Source organism: Pseudophryne corroboree, chromosome 11 (assembly GCF_028390025.1).
Source record: "Pseudophryne corroboree isolate aPseCor3 chromosome 11, aPseCor3.hap2, whole genome shotgun sequence".
Classification (NCBI taxonomy): domain Eukaryota; kingdom Metazoa; phylum Chordata; class Amphibia; order Anura; family Myobatrachidae; genus Pseudophryne; species Pseudophryne corroboree.
In genome coordinates, this window is record NC_086454.1 from 266,880,386 (window position 1) to 266,907,969 (window position 27,584).

The following is a 27,584-nucleotide window of genomic DNA, read 5'->3' on the forward strand; positions in this document are numbered from 1 at the left end:
GCTCCCGATTATCAGCAATGAGAACCGTTGAAGAGTGAGAGCTGGATAAGATCGGCTTGTCTATTTATGCCCCACAAACAATACCATTCAATGGTCCCTACAATCTTATTGTTCATTGGACACAGGAATTCGTCTTCGCACTAAAACAAAAGGTCATAGGTTGATTCATACAGGTGGGCTGTGTCTACTTCCAACTGCTCAGGTGGGTGGGAAACTAGGTTTCCCGCCGCATGGATAAGTAAGTGCAAATAATAGTAAATGGACATAAACTTCTTATGTCCATAACTATTCGCACGAGCGATTAATCCGCTTCAAACCAACACCGGAATATTGCTAATTAAATACTCTTCCGATGGATACTAAACACCACTGTATAATCCTTGTCTGACCCTTTGTATCAGACAACGAGGGATCTCTCTGTCCATGAACATGCTACATTAACTAAACTTTCAGAATCTATCAAAGGGACCATGATCTACAAAATACGTTATACAGTTAAAATATGCTATGAACGAGTCGCCCGCTAGACGCACATAAACTTTACCGTAAATGCGCACACCGTGCGCCTGCGGGTGCCCGCAACGGCGAGTATGCGCACGCACGGCAGGGATCACGAACGTGCAACAGGCACTCGCATGAGGTGCAAATATGGCAGTGTGCATAGTGATATTTTTCTGACTTTGACAGTCCACCCTTTGGCAGTCAACAATAACTGCCACTTCCTAAAACATTTCAAAACGAGAAAAATATATGTCAAGTGTAAATACATTTCCATGATTGGGTAAGGGAGGAGAGGAGAAGGTAGGAAAAGGGTATGACCTAGTGAGATAGCAGAAGCATGTGTGTATGAATCCATGTTTGGGGGGTCATGTATCATCGTGCCGTACGTGTTTTAAATCAAGCTTCGAGGTATTGCGAAGTATACATTAGAATTCCTTCTTATCCCGTGGTACGGGTCTGTGGATGGGCTGTCAAACTTTACCGAGCTCTTTTCGGCTGTGGTTGTAACAAAATGGGGAAGCACATTTTAGTTGATGATACATGAATGGGGGAATATGTGATTGCTGATATCTGTGCCTGTATTCCCTATCGACTATGTGTGTCATTACCTGAAGGTTGTAGAGATGAAGATAAGACACAATTATGGTAAATGCAGTGGTATTCTATGTCAGGTTAATGAACATTTGTCGGTTGAAGTCTTGTTCGGTGTCTGTTGAATGCAGTCTTCTTTGGGCTTTTGCCAATAGGTGTGAGCAAAAGCTTTGTCAATGTCCATAGACTTACAAAAAGTGTTGGGCTAGCGTAATTTTAAAATTTCTAGGGAAACTGGGGGTCTATGGCATAGTTCATCAAATATCTGTGTATAAGGTTGTCAAAACTTCTTCTTTAATCCATCAGTTGTTTGTATACAGGGTCATCGAATTCCTCGTCAAAAGTGAGTCTTTTTACCTTGGAGAAAACGGAAAAACAGGTGAAAGAAACGGACCGTATAATCGCATTTTCATCACATCATTGTTTCTACCGTTGGGTCATAAATCAAATCCATTGGAATTACAATTTCCTCACTCCTTAGACTCATTACCCTGGTACTACGTTTGCACTTCATTAAAGCCTGACCGCATCTAAATATCAAGCCAATCGTTATGACAACACCTAAGATACATAGGAGAAACTTCCCTACATCCATTATGACTCCTTGAGCCCATTCTCCTAAACCAGAGAACCAATTTCGCGGGTTCAACCATGACACCCAACCAGTCAGCTCATTACCCACAGCAGCAAGGGTGAGATTGTGTCTCCTGCGAAATTCCCACTTTAATTGGAGAATATCGTCCATCTTTTGGTCTATGACCTCGACCGGATCCTCGCTGCTATTCGTAATATAAGTGCAGCATTTCACGCCGTACTGCGTTGCCAGTGTGACACAATATCCACCTGTTACTGCTGTGAGATAATTAAGAACCATTCTATGCTGAACCAGTTCTGTTTTATAAGCTTGAAGCTCTCTTCCAGTATACCTAAAAGTGTCGTCATACATTTCTGTGATATTGTCTAACAAATTTGCGAGCGCAGATATGTATTTATAATTCAACACTCCTCTGGCGGTGCGAGTGATGTCTAACGCGAGTAGAAACTGAATCCCGGTGGATTCATGGATCATGTCAGAGGCCGGATGCTCTGTTCTTTCTATCAGGTGCCGTTTAACTACGTGCTCGTAATGAGTGTGAGTATAAGGAGCTTGGGCAACACGGTGTATATCTTTCATTTTGGCATGTGATACAGTCATTACTTCAGGCAGTACTTTTCCAATATAACACAATCCTTCAGAGTTTGGGGCAAGCCACTTATACGCCTTCCTCCCGCATATGAAATATGCATCATCGGGGAGAACATATGGGACGGAGTAGGACATAACCATATTACACATCTTCCATGTGAAATCTCCTAACCCTAATTCTCCCATCTGTCTAGTACACGTATCAGTTTGTACGATATGTGCACAGTATCCTGGTGATACCTCTCCAACTCTCGTAATCCTACTTCCTAGGGTATACCTATATCGGAAAGATTTTCCTCTACTGGCTATGTGGCGTATAAGCTCTGTATCTGTCGGCATTCTATCTGCTCTATATGAAAAGGCCATGGTTTGGTTACTCTATGACACTTCCCAATTTCCCGGCTTTCGGGGATTGGAAATGTTAAAACATATTAGGGATCTATCCACATGATATTGGTGGAGCTTCAAACTAGGAGGACTGGAGATATTAAACCTCCTGTCCACCGGCCTCCCACCACTTAGCTCAAGTACCTCCCCTATCGTTAAAGGAAATGGTACTAAGCCTGATTTACTATGGCCTTGAGGTACTTGAGAGCATACCCAACAATCTGTCTGATTTAACACATTACCCACTAAGGAGTGATAGTCACTCAATGGATGCCGGTCCATGTGGATATTAAAACTGGACTGACATTTCTTGATGCACCCATCCTCAACTACATTGTCACAGAGCCTACAGATACAGTTTTCTTCAGCTAACAATCCTTCACAATTCCTTCTATGGTCTATGTTATCGGATCGTTTTCTGATACTCGCCTTTGCTTGTTGATTATGTTGTTCTTGGAAAACTACGCCTCCATCTTTGTCATCAGAACCTTTCTGGATCCTTTCTCGACCTCCATGGTACTCTCGCCGGAACAGACTGCTCTGGTCAACATCATGGTCAACAGGAAAATCCGGATCACAGTCTCTTGGGGCAAGTCCATCTTATAGGAGGAGAAAAGGAGAAATTTGTAATGGGGGTACAGGAAAACAGTTTGAGGGGGAGAGAAACTTATTACGATAATTAGTTCTCTAGTCTTGTTGTTCTTCTTGTTCTGCTGTCATCTCAAAGGTGCTGTCTCTCAGTCTTACGAACGAACATTCCGGTGATGCAATATTCCTTCCAAACCAGCGATCTTTCTGTAAGGAGCAAAAATCTTGCATTACCATTTGTCTAACTGATGTGTGACATACCATCTTTAAAACATGAAAACATGAGTGAGAAGAGGGAGAGGAAAAAAAACAACAAGAGAGAGAACCGTTCACATATGTATATATCACATAAATCAACAATAAACAACCACAGGAAAAAAAACATTTTTCAAACATTTTAATATATATTGTCAGATCATCAGGCTGTCATATCTACATGTCCAATGGTTTCCTTGCGCAGTCCCCCCCACCAGCACCTCCATACTCCACCCTCTGTATCTGGCCAGGATGCATTGATGCGGATAGGTCATGCTGGGGTTTGGAAGACTTCTGCAAAGACCAAGCAGATATGCAATGTTTGAGTCCTACCAATAATTGTCAGAGATGGGGAGAGAAAATAAACATTTCACAGATACATTTACAACGTTTCACCCGGTCATTCCTGTGTCTTCAGGGAATGACCTCCCAATTTATTAACAATAGCCTCAGGCTTACCATCAGTCCTAATGATCAGCTTTCCTGACTACATATCATGAGTGTGGGCCAAAATTCTTCCTATATGATCCCTGATTATAATTTGGTGTGTCATAACTTTTGCTCATTTTCATGTCTAGGGGGTCTGACTTTATGTGGGCTGTTGCAGTTGCTGGCATAATGCCCTTCTCTTTTACAAAGATAACAAACCCTGGGTTTCCTCCAAGTGTCAATGACCTGAGGTCTTGGTTGATTTGATGCCTCCTCAAACGCTCGGATGCTCATCACCATCAACCGTTTTCCCTGTACTTCCCTGATTCCTTGGGTACCATGGTTATGTTGTTGTCTAGGGGGCTGATGTGACTTTTGTCTACTTCCTGATCTACAATCTCTTGCAAAATGACCTTCCCTCTGGCAATTGTAACAGACTTCCACATTTGAATTTCTCGCAGGGGTTTGGGGCTTATGCTGGAGTGGTCTTGTGGTTAGGGCCTGTATACTTGCGGCCATTAACTTGTCACTTTGTGACTCCCTGTGTCTGGTGATATTTCGATCATGATCAATAGCGGCCTCTCTTAATGCGGCCACCGAGATATTTCTCCAGTTTGGGTTGGTGGTCTGTACCCTTGTTCTCAATGCCTCCTTTAAACCATTCATTAATACCTTAACCGCTATTTCTCTATGCTGTGCGCATGTTTTGATGTCTGTGATCCCAGTGTTCCTAGCCATTACTTGCAGTGCTCGATTGAAATAATTGGAAATACTTTCCCTTTCGTTTTGTCTTATGGAGAAAATTTCATTCCACTTGACAACGGCAGGGAAATATACTTCCAACTGTCGGTTAATCTGCTTAATACATTCCTGATTGTGTTCCTCCTTTTGAGGTACTTCTGTGTCTAATTGACAATCAGTAATAAATTTCGCAGAGTCAATACCGGAGGGCAAACATGCCCTCAGCACTGTCCGCCAATCTTTGTTGGTGGGTTCTGTTGAGTTTCCTAGTTCTTTAATGAACCTTTGACATGCGACTAGATTTTTCCTAGGATCAGGAAACTCAGACATAATTGATCTCAATTCGGTCCGGGACCAGGGACAGCGCATTGCACTGTCCTGGACGGGAATGGTTCCCTGATCGTCAGTCTTCCCATTGGGGACTGTGATCACCCTGACAGGACTAAACTCAATTACATCACCTTGTTTTGGTCTTACAATATGGGGTACATTTGTTTGTGCGTGATATAAAACATTGTACGTACCTGTGGACACGACCTCACCTGACCCTCCGTTAGGGGGTTTGATTATTGCCTTTACCGATTTGGTCGCGTCCACCTGGATGTCTTGTGTGATGGCTGCTGGAAGAGGTGCCGACATCGTGCTGGGCTCACTTTCTTGTCTGTATTCCTGAGGGAAGTTTGACATGGGGTGCAACTTGCACGGGTTAACATTTGTAATTTTTACACTTTCATTTTCATAAACATTATTACATTTTACGCTTTCATTCTTAATACAGTTACTAAGTGCATTTTTATCGTACAACATTGTGCCTTTCTCCGCAACCATAATCCTCTCCATTGCCATATCTCTCCTCCCAAGACGAGAGTCAGATATGTCAGTTAACTCTCTTTGCAATTCACTTTCCTGTTGCCATAATTTTAAACAATCATAATGTTTGATCCGTCTCTTTGCTGGTTTAATAAGACCTATCCTTCTCTTTAGATTTTGTAACACTTCTGGGCTAAAGCTGCCTACTCTTGGGAACTTCTCCCCGTCATGTACCGTCATTCTCTCCCATTCATCACATAAAACCTCTGTGTGTGAACCGTATTTTTCACACATTACATACCTTGCCGACCCGATTGGTCGGTTTACTAAATCAACCCGAACCAAGGTTGATCGCCCCCTACCTGAACAACTGGCCCCCATAACTTGCAGGTGTTGCTTTAGCTTCAGCGAACCCTTACAAAAACCAAGATGTCCGGGGCAGGCCGGCGGCGAAGTTTACCGAGTACTCCACTCACTCCTCGCCCACGTTGGCCAGTACTGCAATCACTGTATCCAGAGCTGTTGTAACCAACCTAGGGCCCCTGTGAAACTTTATTTACTGGGGCGTGTTTTCCCAGCAAGTATCGGTTGTTGGATAGTTCCTGAGTGACCAGCGAACCTCCCTTTAGAAAATAAAAAATTACACAAATCACGTCAGAATGTACAAATAGTGTTTATGACCCGTTTTGTACACAAATGGTACTGGTCAGATTAACTAATGCACACAATTACGTGCGGTACAATCGGTCTGCACATAAGCAACTAATCTTATGTGCAGAGCGACCAGTGGAATCGAAAATTACGGCTGCGAATTCCTTCAGCATGAGCTTTATTGGCCTATATGGGTTCTGCACCAACCCCCTGGGTTGTGCTCTTTTCTCTATTTATAGCGGACTTCCTTGTCTGCTGTACCTGGACCTCCTGGTCAATTCTGGACCTCCTGGTCTGTGCTACAGTATGACCTCCTGGTCTGCTATACTCTAATGCTCAGATTTTATGTTTAACAAGGGATGCCTCCCTAGCCACCATGCACGTCACTTACATGTATGTACCCGGCGAGAACTCGACTTCTTGTGGTTCAACCTCAAAAAAATTGTATAAACTTATATATGCAAAACACTCACTCACCACATGTACACTTTTGTTTCTATTTCTATTTCTGCGCAGAAATTTTCTTTCCTTTAGACCAGATGTGTTGTAAATTTGGAGAAGGATCTGTTAGTCTAAATTTCGGACACTAAAATAGATTTGCGCTATTTATCGCGTTGCCACCTTTTCGCCTGTTACAATAACACTAGCGTGTGATTTTGAGTTACGTGGGCATACCCGGACGCTCCGTTGCGTAATATACGCTGCGTGCGTCGGCCTTTGAGTTGCGTACACGAGTCTCACCCTTTGTTAGAGACACGTGTACACTACACAAAGCAAATATCCACCGTAACACAATTTTTTTTCACGTTTATCAATGTAGGTGATCCTCGATCATCTACCGAACACCACACCAATCTCTCCTTGTATCTTTAGGTAGAGCTGCGTGTGTGCTTTGCAATTTATTTCTTAATGTATTACTTTTATACTTTAACTATGAAATAGCGACAAATCTCTCTTAGCACGTTTATCAATTATAAAATGGCAAACAGGAGAGTGATATATGAAAATACACGAATGAAAAGAAATGCAGATATGTGCGTGCGTGCGTACGCAAGACAGAAATAAACAGTTTTAAAAGACACTAGCGTGTTGTTCTTACCTCCGGTTCCGGATTCCCTCAGCACCCTTTACTAAGTGAAGCAGACGCTTATCCAGACAGCACTGCGAGGAATATGATCTCCCGCCCTTTGCTGATGGATAATGTCTGCTGAAATTACCTAGTGCAGATATGTGAAGGACGGACGAGCCGCCAATTGATAAAGCTAAATATTTATCTTACTTAAAACCCTTTAAGAGGTCTAAGAACACTGTACGCTATAAACGTATGGAATACCGTAAGGGTACGCACGTTGCGTAACAATCGCTTAGCCGTAGTCGAGACGCTCAAGCGCCACGTTCGCTCACGGCCAAGAGATCACAGGCAGGCACGCTATTGGCTGCCGACTAACGTAATGATTCGCTATAGCGTAGCGGACGCTCGGGACCACGAAGAGATCACCAGCGGCGCAGACGCTCACGATGTTAAACCTTTGTAACTATACCATAAAACAGTGTATTATGCAGTAAACCTTGGTGTAGTGATAAGATGAGAATGCAACACAGTGTAAGATGGCTTACACTAAAGCTGTTTGAGCGATAGAGACGCTCCTATTACCCACTGCAATATAATGAACACACAATACCGGTCTAAGGGTCTAACGCCTTTTAAGGAAATGAATGAACGTTCAAAAAGAATAATACAATACAAGTCATACACTACCAATATAACATAGACTACCTAACCAGATAACTACACATGAAATACAATATCAGTACAATAACTATATAAGAGAAACGAGAGAGAAAGAGAAGAGAGAGAGAGAGAGAGAGAGATATGGCTCACAATAACAAGAAAGACAATATGATTGCGGAGAAAAACTTACGCACAAAGGGGAACGATCGCATGCGCCTCTGGATATCCAGCTCCCGATTATCAGCAATGAGAACCGTTGAAGAGTGAGAGCTGGATAAGATCGGCTTGTCTATTTATGCCCCACAAACAATACCATTCAATGGTCCCTACAATCTTATTGTTCATTGGACACAGGAATTCGTCTTCGCACTAAAACAAAAGGTCATAGGTTGATTCATACAGGTGGGCTGTGTCTACTTCCAACTGCTCAGGTGGGTGGGAAACTAGGTTTCCCGCCGCATGGATAAGTAAGTGCAAATAATAGTAAATGGACATAAACTTCTTATGTCCATAACTATTCGCACGAGCGATTAATCCGCTTCAAACCAACACCGGAATATTGCTAATTAAATACTCTTCCGATGGATACTAAACACCACTGTATAATCCTTGTCTGACCCTTTGTATCAGACAACGAGGGATCTCTCTGTCCATGAACATGCTACATTAACTAAACTTTCAGAATCTATCAAAGGGACCATGATCTACAAAATACGTTATACAGTTAAAATATGTTATGAACGAGTCGCCCGCTAGACGCACATAAACTTTACCGTAAATGCGCACACCGTGCGCCTGCGGGTGCCCGCAACGGCGAGTATGCGCACGCACGGCAGGGCTCACGAACGTGCAACAGGCACTCGCATGAGGTGCAAATATGGCAGTGTGCATAGTGATATTTTTCTGACTTTGACAGGGGGGTCGCCCAGCAGAGGGTTAGTCCGCCCCGCATGTCAGGCCCTGCCCAGCCGCACAAATACAAAAGCATCGTACGGCGGCCATGCTTTTGTACCTGGCGAGTAGCTCCCTCCCAGCGCAGCTCCTGCGCGCTGGCAGGGAGCTTCTCGCCACATCCTGGGTCGCAGCGGCTGCTTGTGATGTTATGCAGCCCGCCCCCCCAACGGTCTGGACACGCCTCCGTTGTCCGTACCACGCCCCACCAACAGCGTTCTAACGCCGTTGTCATGACCCCTCCTGCCCCGCGACCGCCTCTGCCTGTCAATCAGGCAGAGGCGATCGCAGCCCAGAGATACTGATGGCATCTCCCTGGGTGCGCACGCGCAGTGCGGCCGCTGTGCGTGCGCACTCCGCAAAAGATTCAGACTGCGATCGCTGTCACTGCAATGATCCAGTCCGAATTACCCCCTATATCACTGTACAATTTATCACTCTCCAAGGCTTGATAAATCTGGGCCTGAGAGAGGTAAATGCCTGCACAGAAATAAAATGTGTATTTAATTTTTATATATACGTATAGATAGATAGATATGGCTATATTGTGCATGTATATCCAACGTCTGTATTTAGTGTAGTTTCCTCCCCTCTTTCCGGAGCCAGAATCAGTCAGCTTATATATTACACATCATTCTTTTCCTGGACTATACAACAAATAACCAAGTGGGCTCCGTTGCCAGGACATCTATAACCCTGACGGTTTTACTGCCGCGCAGTGCTCTGCCAGAGAGGTCTCCTCATCTAAAGCACGGGCTAATTTGTGAAACATCAGTTGGACATACAATAGTAAAGCTGCAGCGTTCAATTTCAATCTTCCAGCAGCACTACAGGAGCGAGAGATATTGGAAAACAAACCCCAAACGCTTCTTGTCCTGAAGAAATCTATCATGGAATAAAATGTCGTGCGATATTCTGGTAACCACGAGGTTGTGTCCTGTAATTTGCGTGTTCCAACTTACGTCCACCGTGGCTAGAACCGATTAGCACATATGTGCTTGTAATCAATCACTAAGATAATTATTTTATTGTTTATTTATTTATATGGTGCCACAAATTTCTCCAGCACAGTACAAAGCAAAATTAAAAAACAGGTTAAACCGAGTAACAGTATTAACAGAAATAGAGTAATAGCTGGGAGCAAAAAAGAAAAAAAAAAGACTAAAACATAAATGGTAAAAACACAACCACATTGTTGCAAATGGATTAGGTAGAATATGTCAACATTGACCACGTCGATATGATGAAACGTTGTCATCTTAAAATGTCGTCATTTTGTCTTGGTGTGGCAGTGGTGACTTGCCTTCTCCAGGTGGCTTCATTGATATCTTCTGGGTCGTGGTGGGCATGTGACCTCTACTACCCAAAGTCCCGCAGACTCACCTTCATGGCAATGTTCTGACAATGATATTTCGCAATGTTTGATATATGCCCTGTCGGCATTATGAATGTCAAAATTGTTATTGTCGACTCTTTGTTGACACCACATTGTAAATGTGGGAATAATATAGATACTAAAAGTATGTCGGCATAGTGCCAACATATAGTAAATTAATTATCAAAATGAGTTGCTCTGAGGTGGAGAGGTTAGAAGAAACATTAGGAGGGAGGGCCCTGCTCGCTGTATTTTATACAGATATTGATGTAGTTTCTACCTGAATGCTACACGTGTGTTCTGTTATAAATTATATCAGGTTACTTGTCAAAATGTAAAAATAAGATATGAAAAAACAAAATGAACACAGAAGCTTTCGGTTTACGGAGGGAATAGATTACAAGAGAGAAAAAATAAGTTAGCATAGGACTAAGCAAAGGAACGTGCTAAAAAGTGAGGATGTGTTTTGCAGTTATTCAGACAATCAATTTTCACACCCTAAATACCTCTCGCATCAAAGAAGATCCCTACAGACTCTCACTTACAAGATTATTGATCAGCCAGAGGCTGCGCTGCCTAGTATTATGTGTGTTTCATTTGAGAGGTTATGGGTCGGACATCTGACAAGAAGTACTCAACCTTGACAAACTTCTAAACTGACTGAATCACCCTCACCCTGGGAGGAAATGATGTCTGAGGGAGAGAGCAGAATCATTTCATTTCTCTCTCTTCACAGCGCTGCAACCAAGCTGCGTAATGAGGGCTGCTTTTTATTATTAAGATTAAAAGAATTAATGAGGTATTAAAAGTCTGTAAAAAGATCATTTGAGCACACGGGGAATGAATAAAAGAAAAGCGCAATATTCATAATGCAATTATATTTTGCCAGCTTTTAGGAGAATTAAAAAAAAAAAAAACCCTGATTGGAATAAAGCTGGAGCTGCAATACCTTATTAATGAGTGTTAAGCTGCAAAATACTCAAGCCACCCACAAATACATTGGTATTCATTTGTGATCATTTGGGTGCATCTTTGATTGTGATGAGCACAGATGTAGTCAGTGCTGAATTTAGAACACTTGGGGAGGGGGGAGGGGGGGTTCCAGTTGCCCGCCAACACAAATTTCTCCTCCTCACTGGGAATGCTGTAGTTGCTTGAAAAAACGGTAAGTATGGGATGGAAAGGAGATTTTAACGTAATGAGGATGGGTGGTAGGCCCATAATTTAATAGTGAGGGTGGAGTAAATATTGAATGATAGGAGCAGTGGCGGCTCCTACTTACTTTTAGTAGGGGGGTTGCCGCTACCACCATGCCCGGAGAGGAGACAGCCACCCCCAGGCCCCAGCAACTGCTCAATGGATCTGGCAGGTGGCATGACCGATGCATGCGCAGACACCGCGGCGTGACTGCGCACACCCCTGGTTTCTAGAAGTCACATTGGGCTGCCGAAAATGTAGAGAGTGGCTTCCTACAGGAAGCGAGCTCTTTGCTTATTGCAGCCCCGTCTTGCAGTCCCAGTGGGACTGCCTATAGTGTCTGTGACTGACAGGTGGGACTTCCAATAGGAAGTCACTGCCAGTCACAGTGAAGCCAGTGCAGTCTCACAGACTGCATCTGGCTCACTGACACTCAGAAGAGTTGCAGATTTTGCCAGGAGGAGTCCGCAGTCCTGAAGCCCATGGGTAAATCCACCACTGGATGGGAGGAAGGTAATAGATTACTGGTGGGGTTATTGGAAATTAAATTAGTCATTGGAAATTAAATTAGTATTCACACGTAATAGTTAATTTATTTGTGAATATTTATTATTTATTTAATTTGAATGATGAGACACCCAATTGTTAAATGTAGCTGCTTTTGATTTAGCACTGGTTTGGCGGGGGAGGACTAGAGTGTTCACTCATTGCTAGGCTTTCCCAGCTAATTAGGAGTTCTGATTCTAGTGGGGCAGCAGCAGAATTGAGTGACTTTGTCCTAGTGATGAGCGGGTTTGGTTCCTCGGGATCCGAACCCCCCCGAACTTCACCCATTTTACACGGTTCCGAGGCAGCCTCGGATCTTCCCGCCTTGCTCGGTTAACCCGAGCACGCCAGAACGTCATCATCCCGCTGTCGGATTCTAGCGAGATTCGTATTCTATATAAGGAGCCGCGCGTCGCCGCCATTTTCACTCGTGCTTTGGAGATGATAGCGAGAGGATGTGGCTGCATTCTCTCAGTTTCTGTGTTCACTGTGCTGCAAATATCTGTGCTCCGTGTGCTTGCAAATATCTGTGCTCAGTGTGCTGAAAATATCTACGTTCTCTGCCTGAAAAATGCTCCATATCTGTGCTGCATTGTAGTATATAGTAGGAGGACAGTAAAGAATTTTGCTGTGACCACCAGTATATATATATAACAGTACGGTACAGTAGTCCACTGCTCTACCTCTGTGTCGTCAAGTATACTATGCATCCATACCTGTGCTGCATTTTAGTTGTGCGCAGTATATAGTAGGAGGACAGTGCAGAATTTTGCTGTGACCACCAGTATATATATATAACAGTACGGTACAGTAGTCCACTGCTCTACCTCTGTGTCGTCAAGTATACTATGCATCCATACCTGTGCTGCATTTTAGTTGTGCGCAGTATATAGTAGGAGGACAGTGCAGAATTTTGCTGTGACCACCAGTATATATATATATATAGCAGTACGGTACAGTAGTCCACTGCTCTACCTCTGGTCGTCAAGTATGCTCTGCATCCATACCTGTGCTGCATTTTAGTTGTGTGCAGTATATAGTAGGAGGACAGTGCAGAATTTTGCTGTGACCACCAGTATATATATATATAGCAGTACGGTACAGTAGTCCACTGCTCTACCTCTGTGTCGTCAAGCATACTATGCATCCATACCTGTGTTGCATTTTAGTTGTGCGCAGTATATAGTAGGAGGACAGTGCAGAATTTTGCTGACCACCAGTATATATATATATAGCAGTACGGTACAGTAGTCCACTGCTCTACCTCTGTGTCGTCAAGTATACTACAAAAGTTCAGTAAAATGACCCAAAAATCAAAATTAAAAGCGTCTGATGAGAAGCGTAAACTTGCCAATATGCCATTTACGACACGGAGTGGCAAGGAACGGCTGAGGCCCTGGCCTATGTTCATGGCTAGTGGTTCAGATTCACATGAGGATGGAAGCACTCATCCTCTCGCTAGAAAACTGCAGTGCCACTCCTAGATGGGCCAGGTGTTTGTGTCGGCCACTTGGGTCGCTTAGCTTAGCCATCCAGCGACCTTGGTGCACCTCTTTTTTTCTTTGCATCATGTGCTGGTTGGGGACTATTTTTTAAATCTGCCATCCTGTCTGACACTGCAGTGCCACTCCTAGATGGGCCAGGTGTTTGTGTCGGCCACTTGGGTCGCTTAGCTTAGTCACACAGCTACCTCATTGCACCTCTTTTTTTCTTTGCATCATGTGCTGTTTGGGACTATTTTTTAATCTGCCATCCTGTCTGACACTGCAGTGCCACTCCTAGATGGGCCAGGTGTTTGTGTCGGCCACTTGGGTCGCTTAGCTTAGTCACACAGCTACCTCATTGCACCTCTTTTTTTCTTTGCATCATGTACTGTTTGGGGACTATTTTTTAAATCTGCCATCCTGTCTGACACTGCAGTGCCACTCCTAGATGGGCCAGGTGTTTTTGTCGGCCACTTGGGTTGCTTAGCTTAGTAACACAGCTACCTCATTGCACCTCTTTTTTTCTTTGCCTCATGTGCTGTTTGGGGACTATTTTTTAAATCTGACATCCTGTCTGACACTGCAGTGCCACTCCTAGATGGGCCAGGTGTTTGTTTTGGCCACTTGGGTCGCTTAGCTTAGCCATCCAGCAACCTCGGTGCAAATTTTAGGACTAAAAATAATATTGTGAGGTGTTCAGAATAGACTGGAAATGAGTGGAATATATGGTTATTGAGGTTAATAATACTATGGGATCAAAATGACCACCAAATTCTATGATTTAAGCTGTTTTTGAGGGGTTTTTGTAAAAAAAAAACACCCGAATTCAACAAAAAATTTTCAGGGAGGTTTTGCCAAAACGCGTCCGAATCCAAAACACGGCCGTGGAGCCGAATCCAGAACCAAAACCCAAAAAATTTACGGTGCACATCACTACTTTGTCCCAACAGGAAAGGCAGTGGGTACAGTAGATATGTCCTGTTTCACATTCCTCTGCTCAGGAAGGTAGTGCTGTGTGTAAGACCCTCATAACCACTATATTGCAGAATTTATTAGAAAAAAATCTGTATTATTAATAATAATGCAATCAGTACTGTATATTTTATTTTTATATTTTGTTTTACATGTGTTTGAAGTCATCTTGGAATTCTGTTACCTCTTAAGAAGGCGTTGGTTTACTGCTTTGTTTTTTTTTTTTATATGAGTGATTTCTAATATCCATATCACTTACAGAAAGGGGCACGTTATCCCATGTATACAGTGTAACTACTATGCTCTTAGTTTAAGTGAAAGTCTGAATAATAATTGTCCACATAGCATTACTTACCTGGCTGCTTGTTACTGGTGATGTCTGATCACCTATATCCTGTCTTCCTGGGATGACCTAATGATATGGACAGTACATAGAGTTTGGATGCTGTCAGAGCACTAAGATCTGTAGGTGAAATGGAAACTTACTATAGTTGCAGGAATCAAATCCCTCAGTTTTGCTTCTTTCCTTGACTTGTGAATTCTACTTTTAGAATATGAGTCTTTCATATTGGAAATTCCACATTTTGACCAGGTCAGCTCTAATGGCCAATATTAATAACAACTTATAGTGATGAGATTTGATAGAAATCTAATGGACTTAACAAAAATCAGATCTGAAGTTCTTGTGATTCTTTATTGTTTTGGAAACTCTGTACGTGCACTTTGGGGGTCATTCCGAGTTGATCGTAGCTGTGCTAAATTTAGCACAGCTATGATTGTAAACTCAAGACATGCGGCAAGATGCCCAGCACAGGGCTAGCCCGCCCCGCATGTCTGTGCCGGCCCCCCCGCACAAATACAAAAGCATCGCACAGCGGCGATGCCTTTGTATTTGAGGAGTAACTCCCGGCCAGCGCAGCTCCTGCGGCTGGCCGGGAGTTACTCGTCGCTCCCGCTGGCCGCCACGTGACACGTCACGCAGCCACCGCGGCCCTGCCCCCCCAACGGTCCGGCCACGCCTGCGTTGGCCGGACTGCTCCCCCTAAACGGCGGCTTAACGCCGCCGTTCAGCCTCCTGTCTCAGAGGCGATCGCTGGGCACCGACGACTGCCATGCGCCGGCGCACTGCAGCGCTTGCGCAGTTTCGACCCGATCACTGCGCTGCGACAAACTGCAGCGAGCGATCGGGTCGGAATGACCCCCTTTGTACCTACAAGAGCCTTGCACTTCAGTCAGTCTCACTTGGTAGCATCTTTAGCTATTTTTGTTTAAGAGGTTTGCTGCAGACGTTCACTCTGAGCTAAATACACCATTATTGTCTAATTAGTAGTAACTCCGTTATTTGCTGCTTTTCTTCCATTGCCTCAACTTTTCTCTGTTGCAATCAATAAAGTGAAAAACGGAAGTTTTAATATTTAGAATTTATCTCAACATTAAAAAATATAGATATTGGCACAAAATTATATCTAGAGCAATGAAAGCAGCTTAAACCTATTACATTCATCAGGCCACCAGTTCTTTGCAGATAGAAAAACATTGAAAATGTCAAATGAGCTCTCTCTTAAATGAGTTTGTGAACTGTAAGTAAGTAAGTACCCTGCCCTGCATACCTGTCCTATATCACCACCAGATTTTACTGACAGGGGTTTCATACATTTCCATATTACAATATGTCAGCATTATAAAGTGCTCCTAATATGCCCAAAGATAATTGTTGGTGGTACCCAACAGAAATAGGGGTCAACACTAGTAGTCTTGTCTAAACCTATGTACCTGTAGTGCAAGGGTATTTAGCTTTCAGCATGATTATATATAGCAGAATGACGGCACTCTATGCCCATAACATAAGATTATTATATTGGTGCAGGGTCCTGGCAATTGATATACACACTCACTTTTTCCAAAAAAGAAAAAAGAATCTGACCAGCACTCACGTTTAGTTGATGAAAGAAAAAAAGGTTTTTTTTATTCCTGTCAAGCCATCTGGATATAACCCGGTACTACAGCCCGCCCGACAGCCGTTTCAACACACAATGGTTTTCATCAGGGGCAGTTGTCACCCTGCCCAGAGTCTCTTTAAATAGCAGAGAAGGCGCCGGAGAGTTTCAAACAGGAAGCCCGTCACCCGGAGGCAGCGCGTCACAGCCGCTGCCTGATTGGCTCCTTCCGACATGTGGGGTGTGTTGCTACGACAAAGACAGTCCAGAGGAATTTGTAAATGATTTGCTTAGACTTAAAAAGAGAGAGGTTGAGCTACATTTACATGGCCTAACCCTCTCACAATACTATAAAGAATCCCTTATCCCCAGAGGGTTTAGACTACATAACCAACCCACACTGGGGAGACATAATAATGATTTTTGCACAAAGTGGTGTAACATTTTGAACAAGTGTTCCCAGGATCTAATGCTGCTTGTAATTGAACAAGCTGGATTAGATCTTGTTGAAATCAGAAGAGATATTTCAGAACTAGAGGCTTCTGAACTATTTGGGACAATACAATCTCCTGACTGTGACCTTTTTACTAAATTAAACAAGGACATTGATAAATTCCGTGGAGACCTGCTAAGATTTAAGAAAAACAAATACAAACAAGTTAAACTGGACTATAAGGAGAATAGGGTATACCCCTGGTTGTCACGGAGTGAGCCTCCAAATACAAACCGCATCAGAGACGTGGAGGACGTAGACCTACCACACCCTTCACGGACATTGAAAGCAGATCCCAAACTTCAGTGAGTGATTCTGATGCACCATCCACATCAACACAAGGTGCCACCTACCTTTCTAGATCTGAACGCACAAGGAGGGCTCCAAAAAACCCGCTGTACCCACCTGCAGAGGTGGGAGAAAAAGGAAGAAGAAAATAGAGAACAAAGCTCAGGTATCGGTGGTCTTTAATTTATCCAAACACAAGCTGACGGATGAAGAACTCTCTATCCTGAACAAGGGACTAACATTTGTGCCAACGGTTGGACAAGACAGCTTCCGCTGGCAGGTGGATCTCTATAAATTAGGAAGACAACTCCGTTTAAAAGTCTACTACTCCAATTCCCAGCCACCAGACACTTCCACGACGGTTTCACCATCTATACCTCAATGTCCTTTGAAGAAGTCTAGTCAATTTGATCCACCTACTTTAAATCCTTCAATCCACACCTTCATGAGAGTACTTAAAAGGGACACATTGCCCCATATAGAGAAACAAAGAATCAGTCATTCTAATATCACGAAGGGAGAAAGAGCTGCAATCAAATCTTTACAGAATGACAATCACCTGGTCATCAGGTCTGCAGAATAATATTCCAGATGATGCATTACTGGTTACACTCGATGTTTCGAGCTTATATACGAACATTCCCCATGCACATGGCATTGAGTCGTGTAGACGATTATAACAGAGAGTGATGAGTATTTTGGACCTCCGTCAGAAAATATGGTATTAATTATCAGCCTTATTCTGAACAAGAACTACTTTTTATTTGAAAATAGTTTTTTTCTACAAAAACAAAGGATGGCCATGGGGTCTAATATGGCCCCAGCATATGCCAACATTTTCATGTCAACATATGAACAGGAACATATCACAAGTCACCCCTTTTTTGGCCGGTTTTTGACAGCGTATGTCCGGTATATTGATGACCTATTTTTTATCTGGCATGGTGGAGAAAAAACACTCCTGACCTTCATTGACCATCTGAACTCACTCCCTGGCACCATTAGATTCAGCCTCACGTTTAGCAAAACACAAATCAATTTTCTGGACGTGTCCATTCTTTTGTCCAACAACAAACTGACCACCAAGACTCACTGCAAAGGCTCTGACAGGAACACACTCTTGCTCTCAACGAGTTTCCACCCGGCACCCCTCAAAAGAGGGCTATCGTTCTCACAGCTCTTAAGGGTGATACGGATCACCTCTGACCCTTCTGCAATACCATCTGCTTTACAATCTATGTGTCAACGCTTCCTCAATCGTGGATACTCAAAGGAAGAGATTGATTTGGCACTCACTAAAATTGGCCAAATAAGGAGAGAGGAATTCCTACATGGTAAAGACGCTTCTCTTAATAAAGACAATGATAGGTTAAATTTTGTCAGCATGTATACCACTGCCTCTAGATTTATTCGCAATAAGATTTACGAACATTGGCACCTTATTGACACAGATCCAATTCTGGCAAAAGCTATTCCGCAACCACCTCGATTCGCCTACAGACAAGGACACAATCTGAAGGATATGCTTGTTGTGACAGATTTTCCAAGAGAAAAAAGAACACACCTTCCAACTGGTTGACTACTAAAACAGGGGTATATAAGTGTACGGGTTGCCCAAACTGACCATTCTTGCTACTTGGCAATCGTTTCATTAACCCTCAGGACAATAAGGCATATACTATTAAACAAAGACTTGACTGCAACAGTAAATTTGTAGTCTATGTACTAAAATGTCCATGTAACCTGCTTTATGTTGGAAAGACTAGTAGGATGCTACAGGAGCGTTTAAGCCAGCATCGTTCTACAATTAAGAAGAGCATCACCCAAAGTGGGGCTTCAAGTGACTTCACAAATTTACCTGTGGCAAGACATTTCCGGGAGGCGAAACATACTATCTATCAACTTAAGTGTTGCATTTTGGATCAAATCCCACCACTACAAAGGGGTGGTGATTGCAACAAAATTTTACTGCAAAGAGAACATCAATGGATTGATAGATTAAAAAAAATGGGCCCAAATGGGCTCAATGAAGAATTCCGCTTGGGGTGCTTCCTCTGACCCTGTACAACTTTGTATAGAGTCTAACATTTTGGTTTACTTTTCTGAGACACCGCCGTGTGTCATGTCTTATGCATTTATATTAACTATGGTGTCTTGATATGTTTGACCACTTGTCACCTGATGCTATGATGCTCGACTGTTTTGGATTACAGTGATGACTATTTATGTTTTAAGTCTTTCCGAACAAGCATGTGTTTCTGGCTTACGGTACCTCCTTTTGTACCAAAACCTTGATTATTTGATAATCTTTAACGGTTTGTCTTATTGTGACTTTAGACCTTTGGTCTAAGTTTGCCTCTAGACTGGTATCTATACTTGCCTTGAATATCACATATGACTTTGATTCTATGGTCACTGTGGAGATTGATACTACCACACCACACTGGAACCCATCCGATCCCGTCTGATCTTGGTAACTAAGCAGTGATGGGCCCAGCTAGTACCACACTTGGAGACGGTGTGGGAATACTAGGTGTTGTATCAAGGGACTCGGTGTGTCCCCCACTTGAGGTTCTTTTCCCCTGATTTGTCTAATTTCTTTTTCATGTGCTTGAGCTGAATATGATTATAGGCCTATATAATAATAATAATAATAATAATAATAATAATATTTATATAGCGCTCTTTCTCCAACAGGACTCATATGACTATGACATGATGCAAACGAGAGATGACGGGTGATAATGACACATTGGGATATTATCATATGGATACCTTTGATTGATACAATCATACCACACTGGAAACCATCCGATCCAGTCTGATCTTGGCAATTAAGCAGTGTTGGGCCCAGCCAGTACCATGCTTGGAGACAGCATGGGAATACTGGGTATTGTACCAAGGGACATGTCTTGTCCTATAGGTGAAGATTGATTGTCCCTCTGGTCCTTAACATCACATGGCACTCTGACTTGCCTCTCACTCTTGTCCTGAGTTCTGGACATTTTTGTATATTTTTGGTGGTTTGGTGGTTTATTACTTATGGTTTTAACAACCACGGTTACAAACTGGTTCATATTTTTTGCACTGTAACAAGATACTATTGTTTCCTGAGTATTTGATACCATTGCAGTGCAAGCTAATGCGGTTTGTTCACTCGGTTTTTATGTTTCATGTTTTGTGTTCATATGGGCTGTGGAATTTCCCTGCTGGTAGCGCACTGTGGGGTTGACACTCTGCGGGTGTACCTCTGGCTGGGGATACTGACAGCAGCAACTTCATCTGTCTGACGCTGTACAGAAATGTAGATCTGCCTGCGCTACACGGATGTCACGCTGCCGGAGCGGGTTGCTATGGAGAGAGCCGGGTTTGTTTATCGTAGCAACACACCCCACATGTCGGAAGGAGCCAATCAGGCAGCGGCTGTGACGTGCTGCCTCCGGGTGACGGGCTTCCTGTTTGAAACTCTCCGGCACCTTCTCTGCTATTTAAAGAGACTCTGGGCAAGGTGACAACTGCCCCTGATGAAAACCTCGGTGCCTCCAATGCGATGCTGTATAGCAGGGCAATATAGTGGACAAGAAAAAAACAGATCTCTCTCTTTGGCAAACATAAAGGAGTTTGCGAACGCCGGGGCCACACATGACCCCATCGCACAACCCTTTTGCTGTATGTACCATTGGCCATCAAAAAGAAAATAGTTACGCTTCAGTGTAAGGCCCAGTAGCTGGATCATAAAATCAATATCTGGACCACTGTATTCTGTGTCGCTGAGGAGTAGGTTTCTTGTGGCCGTTAGGCCTTCTTCATGGGGTATGTTGGTATATAGAGAGACCACATCGATAGTGCATAATACACAACCTGGAGGGAGGGGTGAAAACTGCTGCAATTTTTTGAGAAATGAAGTGGTGTCTTTGAGATACATCGGTTGTCTTTGCACCACTTGCAGCAATGATAGGCCTGCCGGGTGGATTCCTGTCTCCATGTGGGTGTCTTCACGGGTGTCTTAAGGTATAAAGGTAAGCAGTTTTGTATTGTTCTTTGTTCTGACGAAAGTTTTGTAAATAAAACTGAAACGTTAACCTGCAGAGGCGTGCGGCGCCCATTTGTTTAAGGAAGTAAGAAGTCCGTGTGAGTGCCACTCTTCTTGTCCACTATATATATATATATATCCTATCCATTTGATAGATAGACAGTGTCTAGTTAGACAGTCAATAGATAGACACCATATGTTAGATGGACATTAGGTCGACAGGGTCAAAAGGTCGACAGGGTCAAAATGTCGACATGGAAAAGGTCGACAGGTCAAAAGGTCGACAAGTCAAAAGGTCGACGTGGTCAAAAGGTCGACATTGAAAAGGTCGACAGGTCAAAAGGTCGACAGGTCAAAAGGTCGACAGGGTCAAAAGGTCGACATGAAAATGGTCGACATAAAAAAGATAGACAAATGTTTTTTTTTAAATGTAACATGTTTTTGGATTATTTCATACTTTCTCTATCCATGTCGGCATAGAGTTGGTTATAAACCTTGTGGCGAGCGCAGCGAGCCACCGTGCCCGAAGCGTGGCGAGCGAAGCGAGCCCCGCGAGGGTATGCCTTTCTACAACTGGGGGTCCCAGATGACAAAACTATCCACACAAACCAGAAAAATGCAAAAAACATGGTGTCTACCTTTTCCATGTCGACCTTTTCCATGTCGACCTTTTGACCCTGTCGACCTTTTGACCTGTCGACCTTTTCCATGTCGACCTTTTGACCCTGTCGACCTTTTGAGCTGTCGACCTTTTGACCTGTCGACCTTTTCCATGTCGACCTTTTGACCCTGTCGACCTTTTGACCCTGTCGACCTAATGTCCATCTAACATATGGTGTCTATCTATTGACTGTCTAACTAGACACTATCTATCTTTCATACCGGAACCTATATATATATATACACACACACAAAGAATAATATAATGGCTCAGCAGCATTCATTTATTGCAGACAACTACAAAAATGGTCTGCAATAGAATTGTAGTACTGTAGTATTGTATTAGTTAACGCATTTTTGGTGACATTAATATGTTTGATTTGTTATTTCAGAAGTCAATTTATAAGGCTGGTGGACCTAAAATAACTTCAGACAAACTCACTCAAAGCACAAAATATCAAACGGATGCCATTAAACCCCAGTAACTATCAACATCTCCAACAAGGACCTTTTAATTTATTGTTTGTGTGATGGAAGAGGACGTTACAGCAGAGGTACATTCCCTGTGTGGTGCAAGAGGACATTACTAGCAGTGGTACATTATAACTCCAGGTAAACAAGTGTGACCATAGACCCCTTGTACAGAACTCACCATGGGGATGGAGAATCACATGCCAGTCATGGACTTATTACAGAGTCATTTTAACTCTTGGCGGCAATAAATGACATGGACAAGGAGGCACTTCCATTTTCAATGTACAGTTTGTATAGCAAATCTTTATTTGTTTGTCAAGCATATTTGAGGTTAAGCAGCAAAAATTACCCTATGGTGTAATCAGAAAGTGGATTAGCTGCAACTCTATAAAGTGTTTTTCCACTCAATAATTTAACCTTGTATTGGCTGTGCCCTATGAGTTGTAAAATAATATTCCTTGTCCCCAGCTGTCCCAGTCACATGAGATCCTGTGCTCTGTGCACAGTATTGTATGGAAATTAACTCAGAAAGATGCACTTTCAGCTACAGTTTATCATCTTGCCCCTTTGTACATGGCTTGAGCTATTCACCAAGACAAGTACAGAGGGACAAGTCTGTTTATCGTCATTTAAACTAACCTTGCTGACCCATGCTGCTGCACACTGAGGTGTATATAGAGCACAGGTGTCTTGATGATGCTGAAAAACACCCACATTTAGACAAACGGCAAGGACTGATGTAGGTGAATACTATTACTTTTACTTTCTACAGTATATGAGCAGTATGTAGTTAAGTTTTAACCTTTAATGTGGAAAAAAAAAGTCCAAGATTCTTTGTTTTCCTCAAATATCCTGAACTTGGCATGGTTTAAGTATTTTCTTACTTGTGCACATATACTGTAAGTTGATCTAATTGATTTTCTCATTATTTACCTTCTAGACTTAGCATAGTAGGGTTTACAGTGACAAAAAAGAATAGGATTTTAATACCTACCGGTAAATCCTTTTCTCTTAGTCCGTAGAGGATGCTGGGGTCTTCATAGATCCATGGGGTATAGATGGGATCCGAAGGAGACATGGGCACTTTAAGACTTTGAAAGGGTGTGAACTGGCTCCTCCCTCTATGCCCCTCCTCCAGACTTCAGTTATAGGAACTGTGCCCAGGGAGATGGACATTTCGAGGAAAGGATTTATTGTTAAACTAAGGTGAGATTCATACCAGCTCACACCACAAGCATGCCGCACAACGTGGCATTCAACAGAACACAAGCCAACGGCATGAACACTTGCAGCAACATGCTGACAATAACGTAACACAACATGTGTGTAACCACAACTAATAACTGCAGATACAGTATGCACTGGGACGGGCGCCCAGCATCCTCTACGGCAGGCATTCCCAACCACGGTCCTCAAGGCACACCAACAGTGCAGGTTTTAGTGATATCCAGGCTGCAGCACAGATGGTTAAATCAAAATAGCTCAGCAACTAATTAAGTCACCTGTGCTGAAGGCTGGTTATCACTAAAACCTGCACTGTTAGTGTGCCTTGAGGACCGTGGTTGGGAATGCCTGCTCTACGGACTAAGAGAAAAGTAATTACCGGTAGGTATTAAAATCCTAATTTTTCATACGTCCTACAGGATGCTGGGGTCATCATAGAACCATGGGGTTATACCAAAGCTCTAGAACGGGCGGGAGAGTGCGGATGACTCTGCAGCAACGATTGACCAAACTTAAGGTCTTCATCGGCCAAGGTGTCAAACTTGTAGAACTTTGCAAAAGTGTTTGACCCCGACCAAGTAGCTGCTCGGCAAAGTTGCAATGCCGAGACCCCCCCGGGCAGCCGCCCAGGATGAGCCCCCCTTCCTAGTAGAATGGGCTTTTACTGATTGCGGTAACGGCAATCCAGCCGTGGAATGAGCATGCTGAATCGTGTTACAGATCCAGCGTGCAATGGTCTGCTTGGAAGCAGGACACCCAACCTTGTTGGGAGCATACAAGACAAACAGAGCCTCTGTTTTCCTAATCTGAGCCGTTCTGGCGACATAAATCTTCAAAGCTCTGACCACATCCAGAGATTTTGACTCAGCGAAGGCGGTAGTAGCCACAGGCACCACAATAGGTTGGTTCATGTGGAAAGAAGAAACCACCTTCGGTAGAAATTGTTGACGTGTCTTCAATTCAGCTCTATCTTCATGGAAGATCAAATAAGGGCTCTTGTGAGACAAGGCCGCTAACTCAGACACCCGCCTTGCAGATGACAAGGCCAACAGGATGACCACTTTCCAAGTGAGGAATTTCAACTCCACCTTCCGTAAAGGTTCAAACCAATGTGATTGAAGGAACTGCAACACCACATTAAGATCCCATGGTGCCACTGGAGGCACAAATGGAGGTTCTATGTGCAACACGCCTTTCACGAAAGTCTGAACTTCTGGAAGGGAGGCCAATTGTTTCTGAAAGAAAACCGATAAGGCCGAAATCTGTACCTTAATTGAGCCCAATTTTAGGCCCGCATCCACACCTGCTTGTAGAAAATGGAGAAAACGTCCTAGCCGAAACTCCTCCTCCGTAGGAGCCCTCTTGGATTCACACCAAGAAACATATTTTCTCCAAATACGGTGGTAATGTTTAGACGTTACCCCTTTTCTGGCCTGAATAAGTGTGGTAATTACTTCACTGGAAATACCCTTATGGGCTAGGATTTTGCGCTCAAGCGCCATGCCGTCAAACGTAACCGCGGTAAGTCCTGATACACGCACGGCCCCTGCTGTAACAGAGGAAGAGGCCAGGGATCTCCTATGAGTAATTCCTGAAGATCTGGATACCACGCCCTCCTTGGCCAGTCTGGGACAATGAGGATCGCCCGGATCTTTGTTCTTCTTATGATCTTTAGAACCTTTGGAATGAGAGGAAGTGGAGGGAATACATACACCAACTGAAACACCCACGGTGTCACCAGTGCATTCACTGCAATTGCTTGAGGGTCCTTTGACCTGGAACAATATCTCTGAAGCTTCTTGTTGAGACGAGATGCCATCATGTCTACTTGAGGAACTCCCCAACGACTTGTCACCTCTGCGAAGACTTCTTGGTGGAGGCCCCACTCTCCTGGATGGAGATCGTGTCTGCTGAGGAAGTCTGCTTCCCAGTTGTCCACTCCTGGAATGAAGATCGCTGACAGAGCGCTTGTATGCTTTTCCGCCCAGCGGAAAATCCTTGTGGCTTCTGCCATTGCCGCTCTGCTTTTTGTTCCGCCCTGACGGTTTATGTACGCTACTGCTGTTACATTGTCCGACTGGATCAGTACAGGCAGATCTCGAAGAAGATGTTCCGCTTGCAGAAGGCTGTTGTAAATGGCCCATAACTCCAGAACATTTATGTGGAGACAAGTTTCCTAACTTGACCATCTTCCTTGGAAGTTTTCTCCCATTGTGACTGCCCCCCAGCCTCGGAGGCTTGCATCCGTGGTCACTAGGATCCAGTCCTGTATCCCGAACCTGCGCCTCTCTAGGAGGTGAGAGCTGTGCAGCCACCACAGGAGTGATACCCTGGTCTTGGAAGACAGGATTATCCTCCGGTGTATGTGTAGGTGGGACCCGGACCACTTGTCCAACAGGTCCCACTGGAACACTCTGGCATGGAACCTGCCAAACTGAATGGCCTTGTAGGCTGCCACCATCTTCCCCAGAAACTGAATGCATTGATGGATTGACACTCTTGCTGGTTTCAGAATTTGTTTGACCAGACTCTGAAGTTCCAGAGCCTTTTCCACTGGAAGAAAGACTCTCTGTAGTTCTGTGTCCAATATCATTCCCAAAAACGACAACCGCGTCGTCAGAATCAACTGTGATTTTGGCAAGTTTAGGTGCCAACCATGTTGCTGAAGAACTGTCAGGGAGAGTGCAACTCTTTGCACCAACTGGTCCCTGGATCTCGCCTTTATCAGGAGATCGTCCAAGTATGGGATAATCATGACTCTTTGCTTGTGAAGGAGAACCATCATCTCCGCCATCACTTTGGTCTGTCCACAGCTCCGAGGATTTTCACCAAACGGCAACGTTTGAAATTGGTAATGACAATCCTGAATTGCAAACCTCAGGTAAGCCTGATGCGGAGGATAAATGGGAACATGTAAGTAGGCATCCTTTATGTCCACCGACACCATAAAATCCCCTTCCTCCAGACTGGATATCACTGCTCGGAGAGACCCCATCTTGAATTTGAATTTCTTTAGGTAGAAATTGAGGGATTTCAGGTTTAGGATTGGTCTGACCGAGCCGTCCGGCTTCGGGACCACAAACAGGCTCGAATAAAAGCCTTCTCCCTGTTGTGACTGGGGAACCCTGACGATAACTTGATTTTGACACAACTTTTGTATTGCGTCGCAAACTACCTCCCTCTCCGGAAGAGAAGCTGGTAAGGCCGATTTGAAAAAACGGCGAGGGGGAACGTCTTGAAACTCCATCTTGTACCCTTGGGATATTATTTGTAAAACCCATGGGTCTAGGTCCGAATGAACCCAAAACTGACTGAAGAGTTTGAGACGTGCCCCCACCGGTGCGGACTCCCGCATAGGAGCCCCAACGTCATGCGGTGGAATTGGCAAAAGCCTGGGAGGACTTCTGCTCCTGGGAGCCTGACAAGGCTGGTGATCGTTTACCTCTTCCCCTTCCTCTAGTAGCAAGGAAGGAAGAACCTCAGCCCTTTCTGTATTTATTGGGCCGAAAGGACTGCGATAGTGGTGCGGTTTCTTTTGTTGTGGAGGAACATAAGGCAAAAAGGATGACTTACCCGCGGTAGCTGTAGATACCAAATCATCAAGGCCGTCACCAAATAAAGCCTTACCTTTATATGGTAGAGATTCCATACTTTTCTTGGAATCAGCATCAGCATTCCATTGGTGAATCCACAACGCTCGTCTAGCTGAGACTGCCATGGCATTGGCCTTTGATCCCAAAAGACCAATATCTCTCGCAGCTTCCTTAAGGTATGCTGCAGCGTCCTTGATATAACCCAGCTTCAAGAGGACGCTATCCCTATCTAGGGTATCTATTTCAGAAGATAAGTTGTCTGCCCACTTTTCGATAGCACTACTTACCCACGCAGATGCAATGACAGGTCTGAGTAGCGTACCTGTGGTTGCATAAATGGACTTTAACATAGTTTCTTGTTTACGATCCGCAGGATTCTTAAGGGCCGCCGTGTCAGGTGACGGGAGAGCCACCTTTTTAGACAAACGTGACAGGGCCTTGTCCACGGTGGGGGGTGACTCCCACTTTTCCCTATCCGCCGAGGGA

The 27,584-nt window shown here is 43.9% G+C and overlaps 1 long non-coding RNA gene and 2 pseudogenes across 2 annotated transcripts in view; all 3 read left to right on the forward strand.

Annotated features, from left to right (window-relative positions):
* The window catches only part of LOC134969433 (uncharacterized), a 106,370-nt gene extending 83,678 nt beyond the window's left edge, over positions 1-22,692 (forward strand). For both annotated transcript variants that reach the window (XR_010189480.1, XR_010189479.1), the window contains one exon: positions 22,200-22,692. This is a non-coding gene — a long non-coding RNA (uncharacterized LOC134969433). The remainder of the gene's footprint in view (positions 1-22,199) is intronic.
* LOC134971428 (5S ribosomal RNA) lies at positions 19,540-19,659 on the forward strand (annotated as a pseudogene).
* LOC134971335 (5S ribosomal RNA) lies at positions 19,897-20,016 on the forward strand (annotated as a pseudogene).
* Positions 22,693-27,584: the final 4,892 nt, after the last annotated feature.